Raw genomic sequence first — 16488 nt, 5'->3', positions numbered from 1 at the left:
TGGATTTCTTTCACATGTTTTCTACTTACAGTTGTTTACTTCCTTTCAAATAATTTGATGTATACCAATAGAAAAAAAATTCAATTTTTTAATTTCCTAATACACATATGTATATATGAGGAAAAGAAACCTTTAAGAACAAAACATGTGCAGGTTTACTTGTGATGCACTGTAATATTATTACATTCTAATTTATTTTTATAAAAAATACTTGTTATGTCAGTCTAGATTGATTTCAAATCCAATAATGGTTGTAACTTGTAGTTTGAAAACACTGATCCACCTTCTCCGAGTATAAAGCTTTATTAAAACTAAGCTCTCAAGGTCAGGCACAGTGGCTCAAGCCTGTAATCCCAGCACTTTGGGAGGCTGAGGTGGACAGATCACAAGGTCAGCAGTTCAAGACCACTGGCCAACATGGTAAAAACCCATCTCCACTAAAAATACAAAAATTGCTGGGCATGGTGGCAGTCGCCTGTAATCCCAGCTACTCAGGAGGCTGAGGCAGTAGAATCATTTGAACCTAGGAGGTGGAAGTTGCAGTGAGCCACGATCATGCCGCTGCTGTCCAGCCTGGGCAACACGGTGGAGCTCTGTCTCAAAACAACAACAACAACAACAACAAACCTTATCTCCTCCTGAGAGTGTTTCACCAGTTTTAATCAAATTATTTTTATGGCAGTAGAACCTCACAAAATTTTCTGATGTCAGTCAGTAAATGTGTCTCTGGTACTTTGTTTCTCAAAGGATATATGACTGTATACTAGACACATCTGGAGTCTCAAAAGTTGGAAGCATCATCACCTGCTACTATCATATTTTTCTATTCTGCAATGTCCCATAAAGACCTTTGCCTGGTTTTTGAATGTGAACATGTCATTTTTTTAATTTGTGCTGTGTGTTTACAGATCAGAGGGAAATTCACAATATAAACTTAGGATATCTATCATGATCAGAAATAATGAATACGATTAATTTATAAAGACTTGAGAAACCCAAATATCAATGATTATAATATAAAATTTATATATAATTATAAACACGTAAAATACTGACTACAAAAGCAATGTATTATGGAAAATATATATTTATATGATAGAGCAAGAGGTACATAAACAAAAATTAAACACACCGTTCAAATAAGTGCTGGAAAAAAAATCTGCCACTTTAAATTTGTAAAATAATTTTTTACTGTGTTTCTAAAGTAAGATAACTGTAAGTTAGTCCTTTTTTGTATTGATAAACATCTTTCTTCTCTTTTGATTATCTGCCCTGCTCCCTTGTCTATATTTTACATCTATTACTGTTACAGGTACTTGTATAACACACAAGAATGTCATCAAAAGATGAATACTATCAGTGTTGTAAAAATACTTCCAGCATAGCAGAATAAATGTATTATGTAAATGTAGCATATGATTACCTTTAGCTTTATTATTTTCCATTAGAAGGCCAAATGTACTTTATCTAAAAGCTAGGTAAATGAATGACTCTTTAAAAAGTCGTTTAATGTTTTATTTAGGCAGGCATTAAATAAAGTTGCTCATACATATTTTTTCTTTAATTATGAAATATATGAACACCTCAGACTTTTACTTGTTTTTTCTTATCATAAAATGCTTCCATGCTCATTTCTCTCCTTGTATATAATGACCTAATATGTGTATCTATAATGGTTTTCCTTTATCAAGTGTTTTGCAATTTTAAATGTAATATTTCTTTAACATACACAATCATTTACTCAGCACATGTCAACAAGCTTTATTTGTAAGATAGTGGAATAACAGTCCTTTACTTAGCTTACTTATAAATATACAAAATCACAAGGAAAATATGTTAGTTATTGCAGATTGCATGGTCGGTGGCAGAGCTGAAATTAGCACTCCAATTTCTAGCTTTCATATTCTACACCAGTGCTTTTTAAACTTGGAATTTGGAAACCCTGCCGGGAAATTTTTTATGCCTTATAACTTCAACTTTTGTGGTAGTATTGAGACATAGTCTAAGGTGACAGATCAGATATAAATTAAATATGAAGATAGTGATCATACTTTCTTCCCTGAAAGCCAAAGAAATGCCTCACAGTGTCCTAATGTTCTTTTGAACCTGGTTTGAAAATGATTGGTCTAAGCCAGTATATCTGAAAGTGTGTTGTGGGCAAAATTTGAGACTACTTAAAATAATATTTTATTGGCATGAAGATAAAGAAGAAATTCATACATATTTTTAAAGTTTTTGTTTGTTTTGTTAAATGAAGGAAATCACAGAGACTGTGCTATGCTCATTTGCAATAGGACTATGGAGAAGGTGGATTGAGTCTGTGGTATTTCCTGAAAATCTTTTGCCATAGAATTATTTCATCAAAAATACATCTATTTTACACAAATGACTGTCAGAACACAGCTTAAACTAAAAATTGATATATATTGTGTAAAATATTTGTAAGGTACCAAATATATATTTCATTTAGAGTAGGTTCTAATAAAAGTTATAAGAACTAAAGTTGCATTTGTCAATTGTTGCATTTGTTATTTTAAAAATTAAATATTCATGTTCTCTTATTTTTTTAGAAAAAACAAAGTAAACATGTTTAGAAGTACAATGGCTTCTGATATCCATGCCCCTAATCCATTAACTGACATGATCAGCAAAGATTCAAAGAGAGCAATCCTTTTACACATTATTTAATATCTTATTTGCCTGTTGTTCCCAAACACAGACAGTGCATCAGAATCATCTACAGATCTAATAAAGGTAGCATCTTCTGATCTAGTATGGTTGGAATAGAACCTAGAAATTTCTTTTTTAAAAAAACAAATGCCCAAGTAATTCTATTGAATGTAGAAAACGCAAAATTTAAAATTAAAAAAAAAATTCTTTGTCAAATATTACCAAGTAGAAAGCCAGACAAAAGATGTTCCACTCTCTACTTCCATCCCTTCTCTTCCAACACTCGAAAGTACTTGAAGGTTAGATGCAGAAGCAAGTCAAAGAGTTGGATCATTGTCACTTTTAAAACCAGCTCTTCTTCCTACAACTCTTCATCAATCAGAAAGTCTTTCTTTAACTGTCTGGAAAATACTGCCTATATTATCTCTATTTTTTCTATGATAGTGTTAACCCTCCTGTCTCTTTATAGAGCCATAATATAAAAATGGTTGCCAGAAATGTGACTGGCACTACAGATGAAAATCTATAAGATTCGTGTTTTGAAGTATTGTTATCTTTACACCTTAATTGTGTTCCCATAGTTATTGAATCCCTACTAAGTTCTTTGCTTAATTCTAGATACAATGAGGGCAAATAGATCTACCCTTAAAAATTTAGGTCCAAGAAAATAGTCATAAACCCATTCTAAGGCCTAAAAAATAGTTCACTTATGATGAGACTTTGACTTGTTTCAGTAGATCAAATGCAGTTGCCTAGATGTTTCTACTATAATAGAAATAATTTTATTTTTTAAAAAAAACTAGCTTTTAAAAGTACTACCTGTATTTTATTATATTCTTTGGGTATTTTTGTACTTTATAACTGAATAAAATATCTAAGAGATGCTGTTTAGATTAAGGTACAAATTTGCATAATAAAGGACCTATGATTATTTTTTGAAGGAAGGAATAAAGAAACTAATATTTAGTATGTTCAGATTTTAATAACATAAAATTTGGTTATCAAAATATCTGCCTCTCTCTCTCCCTCCCTCTTTCTACACACGTGTGCACACCCACACACACATGCGTGTGCACACGTCTTTCGATCCTAATTTTAATCAGTTATTTCACAGAGCATATAGACTTATCTCCTTCTAGATACCTGCTTCCTCTTTTACAATGCTTGCATCATATTTTTAGCATGGAATATTACTAACCAAATAAAATTCCAAACATCAAGGAAACATTCCAAACATGGATTGGAAAACATAGAAAGATGTTTTCTTCTGATATAATAACAAAAAATAATAGCATGAACTCAGATTTATATATTGTTACTCATGTGCCAAACGCAGCACTAAAAGTTTTATACTCTTTTTTCATGTAAACCTTAAAACAATCCCATATTACAGATAAGGAAACTGTTTTACATAATAATTACAGAACTAGTTCAATGTCTCATACTTATTATCTTACAGAGCCTGAAGCCTATATTCAAATGAGTTCTATGGGGTGACAGAATCTGCATCTTAAGCATGAGACTAAAAGTCTCTTAAAAAAATCATCAATTAAATATGCTTTGTTTTTTAACTCTTGAAAAAAAATAAGGCATTTCAGTTTTGCAGAATACACCCTGGTGCCATAAGTGTGTGTGTGTGTTTGTACATGCGTGCCTGTGTGTGTGTGTGATTTTCAAACTACAATGTGAAATAAGAAGTTTCTAGAAAAGGCCAATAGGGAAATGGATATTTCTCTGAAAATATAAAATGTAATTAGGAAGAGTTATATTTTTCTCCTTCAACTATCTTTTAAAAGAGTAGCCAGTCTTCACTATCAAACAAATTCAATGTCCTCTGCAAAGCCTTCCATAATCACTCTGGATATGAGTAAGTCTTCATTTCCTCTGGAACCTGATAGCAAGCTGTATTTTGTTTTACCCCACAGTTCACCCTCTGTAGCTATGTCACTAAATACATGTTGAGAATCTAATCTGTATCTGTACTTATTATTTTACCTAGTTTGATATGATGTGTGATAGTTTTATATATATCAACCACAAGAACACATGCAAATCATTCTACTTTTAAGTAACAGTCAATGAAATTATAATATCTCTTTTAGTTTGTCTCCTTGTATCTATCCCATCCCATACAACTTCAAATAAGTCAATTTTTTGTAGGCCTTTGTGAACCCAGTACTTCAAACCCAACATTACATACATTCATTGGTCTGAGCCTTCACTGAACATCCCGAGCAGAGAATCAAAATTTTTATTGTGTTTGTTGCCATAGTTTCTCTTATTGAATTCCACTTGGCTTTTCTGCTTAAAGAGATTTTCTGTGTAACATCACAAGACCATGACTGACATGGTTAGAAAGACAGAACATTGAGACTTAACACATATTCCGCTTAATCTCTGACTAATTAATATTAAAGTCTTCACACTCAAACTCAAGGGATTGAGATTCAAATAAAAACAATTATGCAGCTTTTAAGTACACGAAGCATCAGGATTTGTAAATGTTGAAAAATATATATTCAAGTAACATGCTAAAAGGAAATGCAATGTAAATTTTTATTTATAACAATATGGCAATTAACTATTTAAATACATTTGATTTGCTTCATAGTCTGTGTATCTAGTCAGTAAAAGTCCTTACATGTCTGCTCTTTACAGGGCTTTAACAGGTACAGAAAGATCTGGGGTGATAGGGAATGTGGTTTATTGATCTAAAATATACAACACACGAAATTTTCTTCGGTGAATCTTCATAATAGTTATGATTTATAATTTTATTTTGTGAGAATTAATTTTTTATGAAGGGAAAAATCCAGTACAAACATTTACTAGGTTCTAAGTTAAAATGACAGTAATTTTCTGTTACATGTTTTTGCTGTGTTCTGCTTCTGAAGCAGGACTTACCCTCATTTTACAAATGAGAAAATGAAGTAGATAAAACTTTTCAAGTAGACAATTGATGAAAGATTGCAAACTAGGCCAGCCGGGATATAATACCTACCTATGCACTACATTGCTCCATTCAGTGCACGTACTATTTAGTACATGGCCAGCCAGGATGCAAAAAGGCCAGCCAGGATGCAAAACCTACATACTGCATTGTACCATTCCGTGCATGTACTACTTAGTACATGGCCAGCCAGAATACAAAAAAGCCAGCCAGGATACAAAACCTACATGCTGCATTGTACCACCCAGTGCATGGAACTAAAATGTACATGCACTGGATGTTACAAGTACCATTGTAAAAAAATTATGTAATAAAAGATCTATATAATATTTTGAAATCTTTCTCATATATTTATATGTTATTTACTCAATCATCTATTCAGCTATTATATCATGCCTTCAATCATCCAATGTAGTGGATTCTCTGCTCATGAACTAAATAAATATGCACTTATCTCTCCATATATTTTTCATGAACCAAGGCTAAAGCAAATTTGCTCAACTGGCAAATTTTTATACCAATATTTCCTGGGATATTGGAGAGAGCTTGTATAACTTCACATGTAAGAAGGGTGAAAAAGATATCTCTAAAATGGAACACATCAACCACACATGATGCTATTCTTCCACGGTGTTTCAATCAGTGATGCGATTGGTTAGAAGCCATAAATAAAAAAGCTGTAAACTTTTACAAGTTTTTTCTTTTTCTTTTTCTCACATACCAAGCAATTTTAAGAAAATGAGGTCAGGTCTGCGGTAACGCAGATTTATTATAAAAAAAACCAAGACCTCTGCCTGTGTTCCAGGTGTTCAGGTGTTGTCTTTTGCCTCACTGTAAAACGGCTTGAAGCTTGTAATACTGAAATTGTTTAAGGCAGGACTATCAAGAAGAAAACAGCAGGCCTATCAAGAGTCATCTTCAACTGTATTTCAATTATAAAATCTAGGCATTTCACAATAATTAATTGGGAACAAAATTGACAAAATAAGCAAGTTGTGGGTTTGCCATGTTTTTTCAGCATAATACAAAGATGATTTGGGATAATTTTTCTTCAAGACTTACAAATTGCTTTTACTTGTATGCAAAAATCAATTTGTTCTTTATGTGGATTTTTAAAATGTTTCTAAAATTCATCCATTTTTTATATGATTACCAAAAAGTATAACCTTAGAGGCTTTAATTTAGTTGGTAGTTGCCTTAAATTTTCCTGAAGGCTAGCTTTCCCTATGACTTCTGACCAGTGGTTACAGTCAGCCATTGCTACTTTCCACTCGGCCCCCAATATTGGTATTTAAAGACTTGTTCTTTGCTTTCTTTCTTTTATTTTTTAAATGTACTATGAAAGTGTAATTTTTGACTATCTATCCAGATATAGATATTGAGACATATGTGCTATAGTAACTTAACTAAACTTTTCATTTTCCTTTAAGTATGGAAGCATGAAGCAGATACTTTGCATATGTTTTCTCAAACTTTTTCCTCAGTGTTTAGTTCTGTGCCTGTCTCCTAGTAGGAGTTTAATAAATATTAATTGAATACATGATTATATTTTTTCTTTTGATTTTTTTCTTCATGTACTTGTATAAAAAGCAAATTCCATCCTGAAATCAAGATGGTTTCCTATACTATATTTAATTTACACTTTCAAAGAAAATATGCTGTTTTTTATACCAGTCTTAATTTATTTAAAAACTCACATTTAGGATATGTTTCTGTAAATTTTGAGAAGTGTGTAGTTAAATTCCTCTTCCATTTGAAATGAAATGCCAGCTTTACCAGTATCATGAATTAGTACTTAAAAAGAGTGATATTTGTTTGTGTAACTATTTGAATAATATGATTAACATTTTTGGTTTACTGAAAAACAGCTACATCTTCTCAGTTATTGACAAAATACATATTTAGAAACATGAGTGAACGTCTGATATTTACATGCTCTACAAGTGGGTAACAAGAAAATAACTTGAAATAATGACTAGCTTTTTCTATCTCAGTTTTTATAAGTAATCTTGGTATAATTGATGAAAGTAAATACATTAGTTTAATATAAATTGGATAAATTTTATAGGTAAGCTTTGCATGCAATTTGAAATTTTAAAGTTATGTAGGTGATACTCAAATGTCTGGGTTATTTTCAGATAAGAAAAACATTGAAACACTAATGAATATAAACATATGTTTGTTTTTGGCTTCTTAAATTTTACAGAAGAGTAAATATGTCTAGGTTTATTGACACACATAAAATCATGGTAGGGCAAATGATGTTTCTAAAAATTAAAAACACCTAGAAAATTACCATGTAGAAAATACCAGTTTGTGGTAAATCAGTTTAATTTTCTTATTTTCTAGGTTATCACTAGAAAGTAAGGTGACTAAGAGTTAAAAAATGTATACTTCTGTATTTTAACATACTTTAATAAGAAAACTATAATAAAGGCATAAAAATGTGTTCTCTATTAAAAAAATTTTTTTATTCTAAATTTGAGATTATTTATATTAGTCTATTTTCATGCTGTTGATAAAGACATACCCAAGACTGGGCAATTTACAAAAAAAAAAAAAAAAAGAGTTTTAATTGCACTTACAGTGCCAAGTGGCTGAGGAAGTCTCATGATCATTGTGGACGGCAAGGAGGAGCAATTTTCATAAATGGTGGTGGGAAAAGAGAGGACCACTTGTGCAGGCCACCTCCACTTTTTATAATCATCATATCTCATGAGACTTATTCATTATCACAAGCACAGCATGGGAAATACGTGCCCCCATGATTCAATTACCTCCCACCAGGTTCCTCTCACAACACATGGGAATTCAAGATCAGATTTGGGTGGAGACAGAGTCAAACCATGTCATGCATCCCCTGGACCCCTCAAAATCTCATGTCCTCACATTTCATAACCAGTTATGTGTTCCCAGTAGTCCCCCAATGTCTTAACTCACTTACTCATTTAGCATTAACTCAAAAGTCAACAGTTCAAAGTCTCATACAAGACATCGCAAGTCCCTTTTGCCTATAAGCCTGATCAAAAGCAGGTTAGTTACTTTGTAGTTACAGTTCAGGTACAGGCATTGGGTAAATACAGCCATTCCATATGACAGAATTTGGCCAAAACAAAGGGGCTTACAGGCCCCGTGCAAGTCCAAAGTCTAGCAGGGCAGTCATATCTTAAAGTTCCAAAATGATCTCCTTTGATGCCATGTCTCAAATCCAGGTCATGCTGATGCAAGAGATAGTTTCCCATGGTCTTGGACAGCTATGCCCCAATGGGTTTGCAAAGTAGAGCCTCCCTCCTGGCTGCTTTCACAGGCTGGCATTAGTGTCTGTGACTTTTCCAGGTGCATGGTGCAAGGTGTCAGTGGATCTACCATTTGGAAGTCTGGAGGATGATGGCGCTCTTCTCACAGCTTCACTACATCATGCACCAGTAGGGACTCTGTTAGGGTTCTGACCCTACATTTCCCTCTGCCCTAGCAGAGGTTCTCCTTGAGAGCTCACCTTTGCAGCAAACCTCTGCCTGGACATCCAGGCATTTCCATGCATCCTCTGAAATCTTGGCAGAGGCTCCCAAACCTCAATTATTGGCTCTGTATACCTTCATATTCAATCACATTTGGAAGCTTTTGAGGCTTGAGGCTTGCATCCTCTTAAGTCACAGCTCAAGCTCTATGTTGCCCCCTTTCAGACATGGCTGGAGTGGCTGGGAGGCAGAGCACCAGTTCCTAGGGTACACATAGCAGGGGTCCCTGGGCCTGACCCACAAAAACATGTTTTCCTCCTAGGTGTCTGTCCCTGTGATGAGAGGGGCTGCCATGAAGACCTTTGACATGTCTTGGAGACATTTTTCCCATTGTTTTGGGATTAACATTCAATTCCCCATTACTTATGCAAATTCCTGTCACTAGCTTGAATTTCTCAAAAAATAGGATTTTATTTTCAATTCCATTGTCAGGCTGCAAATTTTCCAAACTTTTACGCTCTGCTTCCCACTAAATCTGAATTCCTTTAACAGTACTAAAGTCACCTCTTGAATACTTTGCTGCTTAGAAATGTCTTCTGCCAGATACCCTAAATCATCTCTCTCAAGTTCAAAGTTCTACAAATCTCTAGGTAAAGAGCAAAATGCTTCCAGTCTCTTTGCCAAACATAACAAGAGTCACCTGTGTTTCAGTTCCCAACAAGTCCTTCATTTCCATCTAAGACAACCTCGGCCTGGACTTTATGGTCTATATTGCTATCAGGCTTTTGGTTAAAGCCATTCAACAAGTCTCTAGGAAGTTCCAAACTTTCCCACATTTTCTTGTCTCCTTCTGAGCCCTCCAAAATGTTTCAACCTCTGCTTGTTACCCACTTCCAAAGTTGCCTTCACATATTTGGTTATCTTTTCAGCAGTGCTCCACTGTATTGTTAACAATTTACTGTATTGGTCCAACTTCATGCTGCTGATAACAACACACCTGAGCGTGGGCAATTTACAAAAGGAAGAAATTTAACTGGACTTACAGTTTCACATGGATAGGGAAACCTCAAAATCATGGTAGAAGGCAAGGAGGAGAAAGTCACATCTTACCTCGATGGTAGCAGGCAAAAAGAGAAGCACTTGTGCAGGCAGACTCCCCTTTTTATAACCATTATATCTCCTGACTTATTCACTATCACAAGAATAGCATGGGAGAGGCCTGCACCCATGATTCAATTACCTCCCACTGGGTCCCTACCACAACATGAGAGAAAATCAAGACAAAATTTGAGTGGGGACACACCTAAACCATATCACTATTTAAAAGCCATTTCAAAAAGTAAACTTAGAAAATAAATAGAAACAAGATAGAAATAACTTACTTTATATATAACTTACTTGAGAGAGAGAGAGAGAGAGAGAGAGAGAGAGAGAGAGAGAAAGTTGTAAGTATGAAGATGCATTTGGTTTAATGAAAGTTAAAAAGGAAAGAGCAAAAAGTAAAAAGTAAAATCTATTTTTCTTTTTTCTTGAAATGATAAGGGAAAAAGAAAGTACATTTTGTTCAAATGTAAAATGACTGGTTATTAAAGAAAGAGTAAACACAGGACAAAGCATAAGACCTAAGTATGTTGTGAATGGTCTGTCATGAAAGGTTTGTGAAGGATGAATTTATGAAAAAAATGTTGTGTTTGATCAAGTTGAGTATAATTAGAAGGGAAGTCTATAAGTTTTTTAAAAACTATTGAGCTGGCCGGGCGCGGTGGTTCAAGCCTGTAATCCCAGCACTTTGGGAGGCCGAGGCAGGTGGATCACGAGGTCGAGAGATCGAGACCATCCTGGTCAACATGGTGAAACTCCGTCTCTACTAAAAGTGCAAAAAATTAGCTGGGCATGGTGGCACGTACCTGTAATCCCAGCTACTCAGGAGGCTGAGGCAGGAGAATTGCCTGACCCCAGGAGGCGGAGGTTGCGGTGAGCTGAGATCGCGCCATTGCACTCCAACCTGGGTAACAAGAGCCAAACTCCGTCTCAAAAAAAAAAAAAAAAAAAAACTATTGAGCTTTAATGTTAAGATACACTAACATAAAACTAGAGTTTTATGTTAGAACAACAAGGTTTCCTTGAATTATAGATTTGCTCTTAGTGAATTTTGCAAGAGGCTTTGATTTAATTCTGAAATCAGTTTCTTTCATTGTTCAACCAGCTTCTAAACCAGCATTTTTTTTCCTTCTCTTTTACAGTCTCCATGTAGTCTCCCCAGTTCCTGGTCAGAAGTGTTATTTTCTTCATTTAGAATGATTTTGTTTATCAAGATAAGATTTTGCTCTTGAAACCTCAGCTTCATACCTTAGAAGTTCCACCTTCGCCATGTCTCGCAGCATATAACTTTTGAGTCATGCATCATTGTCTTAGGCCCTCCTCTCCTCGAGAGTATACATATTTTCTTCATTTGGAGTGATGCTTTAACTTTTTTTTTTTCAGCTACTGTAACTATTTTCTTCAATTCCAACTCTGTAGTTAGGACCTGACAGTAAAATGTTCTTTTTCAATGGACCGGAAAAAAAATTTCCTTCAGGATAATCTAATTTTTTACTCTTGGCTTTTCTTGATTTGTTGCTCCTTGTAACTAGAAATCTTCCTCTGGTGTTATAAAAGCCATGTATTCCTCTGTTCAAGGTACTAGTTTTTGTGTTTACATTCATTCTTTTATTATATTATGGATACTCGTAACGTTGGACACAAACTGTTCCTGTGTCTTGATTAAATTCAAGTACATTTCATCAAGTTTGACTTCCAGGTTATCTAAATGGACTTTTCATTAAGAGAAACAATTACACTTCAGAAACTTTTTCTTTACATTTTTTGTAACTGGTCAAGAAAACATATTTTACATTTTATACAGGCAATTTCTTCTTTTCTTTATTAGAGTTTTTGATTACTTAGAAAAAAAATAAGATTTTAAAGAATTAAACTTTATAGGGACATGTATGAACCTGGAAACCATTATTCTCAGCAAACTGACACAAGAACAAGAAATCAAACACCACATGTTCTCACTCATAGGCAGGTGTTGAACAATGAGAACACATGGACACAAGGAGGGGAGCATCACCCACTGGGGTTTGTTGGGGGGAAATAGAGGAGGGACAGCTGGGGGTGGGGAGTTGGGGAGAGATAGCATGGGGAAAAATGCCAGATATAGGTGATGGGGAGGAAGGCAGCAAATCACACTGCCATGTGTGTACCTATGCAACACTCTTGCATGTTCTTCGCATGTACCCCAAAACTTAAAATGCAATTAAAAGGAAACAAGAAGAAAAAAGATCTATAAATCCTTAAAAAAAAAAAGAATTAAACTTCTGTGTTTTTTTGTTTGTCTGTTACATCTATGTAGCATATTACTCTTTTTGAAGTCTTTCATTATCACTCTGGTTAACGGCATTACTATTATACTACAGTGACCTGTGTTTTGATCATGTGTTTTGAACTCTTTGACTTATTTAGTGAAATTCCTCAGAATAAAATTCTCAATTAAGTTTTCTTGACCTTAAAGTGACTTTGGGATTTTTTTTCCCAAAAGAAAAATCCAGGAAGCCTTGGACCTTCTCAAAGTTCTCTAAAATAGAGATACTCTGCTAAAATAGGCTTATTTTAGGCCAGCGCGGTGGCTCACACCTTTAATCTCAGCACTTTGTGAAGCCAAGGCAGAAAGATTATGAGGTCAGGAGTTTGAGATGAGCCTGGCCAACAGGGTGAAAGCCCATCTCTACTGAAAATACAGAACTTAGCCCAGTATGTTGGTGGGCACCTGTAATCTCAGCTACTCAGGAGGCTAAGGCAGGAGAATAGCTTGAACCTGGGAGGCGGCGTTTGAAGTGGGCTGAGATCTTTCAACTACAATCCAGCCTGGTGACAGAGCAAGACTCCCTCCAGAAAATCAAAACAAAACAAAAGAAAAATGGCTTATTTTAGATGTTGAGTACTATGTAAATCATTGTCAAGTAATAGATGATGTTAGGTCTTTCACTTACATTTATGGGTAAGTTAAAAATTAATATTCAAAAATTGCATACAGTTTCTAAAAATCTTATAGTTACCAGTCATAATTTTGTTCACTATTTTTTGTGTCACAAAAAGAGTCAAATTTCCTTGTCAGTTTTTGGTTATAATAAACTTTTATCGCATTCTTAACCATGGCTATTCTGTCTCTGCCACATACTCTTTTGATACTTCTTTTTAAAGCCCTTGCAACCAGATTCATAGAAAAAGACTCTAAGAAGTGCTCTTAAAAATACAGGTTTCTAATAACTTTAATATTAATGAACTAAATAAATATGTTTCAGAACTCTAATGATGAACCCGATGAATTCATTAAATTACCAGTCAAGATAGAACAGGGCAAAAATTAATCACAAGATATTAAGTATAATAAAAACAATGTTTCATGACTTTTGTTAGAAACATTTTGGTTGTTCATTTAGATGCTTTGTTTTCCACATTTAGGAAATAAAAGACATTTTCTCTTAAGCTTTCCATAGTTTAATAGCAATTTGCTAAAGTAAACTTTTATGAGCAAATGTGAAAACATGTACATTTTACTTTATTTCTCCCCAATCTGGAAACTATTCATGAGTATACTTTATTTTAATGGCAATTTAGTTATTTGTACATGTTCAATAAAAATTTGCCCTTTCTTTATAATAGAATAAAATTAAAAACATTGGTTATGTTACCAAAGCTTCGATACATATATCATATTTGAGAATGTTTATAGAAACACTTTCACATTTCACAGCCTTATAGTAAGTATCACTTCCTAGCAGGTACAGAATCCTTACAATGGTAGGTAAAATCTGAATTCTGTCTTGGTTTTGCTGCCTATCCTCAAGGAGATTTTAACTAAAATTATGATGTGGCAAATTGCTATTCTGGCTGCACTTATGTAAATAATAAGAAAAAAATTGATGAGACTAAAGTAATTTTATAAACAAATTTGTCTCACTCTGATTATCTTTGGTAGCAATCAGGACAACTATGGAGAAAAAAAAATGTTTCTAAAGGAAAGTTATAACACCTGTTATCTACCTGTCAACTGGATTAGATCCTGAATTCTTCTACATTCCTCCAATCCAAGTTTCTTTCAGGGAATTACTAAGAATGGAAACCTCTCTGTTCCTAAAGATATATATGCTAAAACTAGATAAATTTATATTATATAAATTCATATTTATATTTTGTTAAATTTATACTACTATATTTCCTGTCTAGCCTGCAGAACCATGAGCCAATTAAACTTTTTTAATATAAATTACTGAGTTTCAGTTATTTCTTTATAGCAACACAAGAACAGCCTATCACAGGAACTGAAAAATCTCAATAGCCAGAAAAAATTGAAAAATGGCAAAAAATCTGGACAGACATTTCTCAAAAGAGGACATATAATTGGCAAATACTTACATAAAAAAGTGCTCTGCATCAATAATCATTTGGGAAATGCAAACTAAATTCACAAGATATCACTTTGTACCTGTTAGAATGGCCATTATCCAAAAGATGAAAGATAACAAATATTGGAGAGGATATGAGAAAAACTCTCATATATTGTTGGTGGCAATATAAATGAATACAGTCATTATGAAAAATGATACGAAGCTTTCTCAAAAAAGTGAAAACAAAAGTACCCTGTGATCCAGTAATCCCACTTTTGGACACCTATCTAAAGGAACTGACATCTTACCTTGAAGGTATATCTGATTTCCCATGTTCATTACAGCGTTATTCACATGACTCAAAATATAGAATCAACTTAAGTGTCCATCAATGAATAAATGGATTAAAAATGTGATGCATAGGTCGGATGCAGTGGCTCATGCCTGTAATCCCAGCACTTTGGGAGGCCGAGGTGGGCAGATCACGAGGTCAAGAGATCGAAACCATCCTGACCAACATGGTGAAACCCTGTCTCTACTAAAGTACAAAAATTAGCTGAGTGTGGTGGCGCATGCCTGTAGTTTCAGCTACTCAGGAGGCTGAGGCAGGAGAGTTGCTTGAACCCAGGAAGCAGAGATTGCAGTGAGCCGAGATTGCACCACTGCACTCCAGCCTGGTGCCTGGTGACAGAGCAAGACTGTCTCAAAAAAAAAAAAAAAAAAAATGTGATGCATATACATGCTAGGATACTATTCAGTCTTAAGAAAGGGAAATATTCTATCATTTGTGATGAAATGAAAGAATCTAGAGGACATTATGCTAAGTGTAAGATAAGAACAGAAAGACAAATATTGCATGATCTCATTTATTTGTAGAATCTAATAAAATTAAACTCATACAAGTATAAAGTAGAATGATTGTTAGCCAAGGCTGGGGGATTATTGATAAAGGAAGAGAAGTTGTTGAAAAAAAGATATAACAGGTGAAACATATTTTGAGATACATTTCACAGCAGAGTACTATAGTGTACCATAATAATGTACTATATATTTCAAAATAACCCAGAGTAAATTTCAAACGTCTCACCATAAAAAAGTCAAAGGCAAGCAAAGTGATATATGTGTTGGTTAGCTTGATGTATTCATTACACATTGTATATATGCAGTAAAATCACATTTTATTCCATAGATGTATATAATCATAATTTGTCAGTCAAAAACAATTTTTTTGAGACAGAGTTTTGCTCTTGTTGCCCAGACTGGAGTGCAATGGCACAATATTGGCTCACCACAATCTCCGCCTCACAGGGTCAAGGGATTCTCCTACCTTAGCCTCCCAAGTAACTGGGATTACAGGCAGGTGCCACCACTCTCAGCTGATTTTTTGTATTTTTAGTAGAGATGGGGTTTCTCCATGTTGGTCAGGCTGGTCTCGAGCTCCCAACCTCAGGTGATATGCCCGTCTCAGCCTCCCAAAGCACTGGCATTACAGGCATGAGATACTGCACCCGGCCAAAAAAAAATATTTCTAATTATTTAAAAGAAATAATATGCATCACTTGGAATTATTTAAAAATAAAGTAATTTAATTTTAGAAATTACTGGCAATTTGATAAACAAACATCTGCTAATGTACACGTTTCAATTAAGACTTTATTTTAATATCTTTCTTTACCATAACATTAAATCTGTTAGTAAAAACTGATGATAGATTCAAATTAGTGTGAAGAGCAGGACTTTTCTTTTCTTTTCTTTTCTTTTTTTAGATGGAATTTTGCTCTTGTTACCCAGGCTAGAGTGCAATGGCAAGATCTTGGCTCACCACAACCTGCACCTCCTGGATTCAAGCAATTCTCCTGCCTCAACCTCCCAAGTAGCTGGGACCACAGGGGTAAGACAGCATGCCCAGCTAATTTTTCTATTTTTAGTAGAGACAGAGTTTCACCATGTTGACCAGGATGGTCTCAATTTCCTGACC

Source organism: Saimiri boliviensis, chromosome 11, assembly GCF_048565385.1.
Source record: "Saimiri boliviensis isolate mSaiBol1 chromosome 11, mSaiBol1.pri, whole genome shotgun sequence".
In the NCBI taxonomy this organism is placed as follows: Eukaryota; Metazoa; Chordata; class Mammalia; order Primates; family Cebidae; genus Saimiri; species Saimiri boliviensis.
This window is presented reverse-complemented; position numbering follows the sequence as displayed.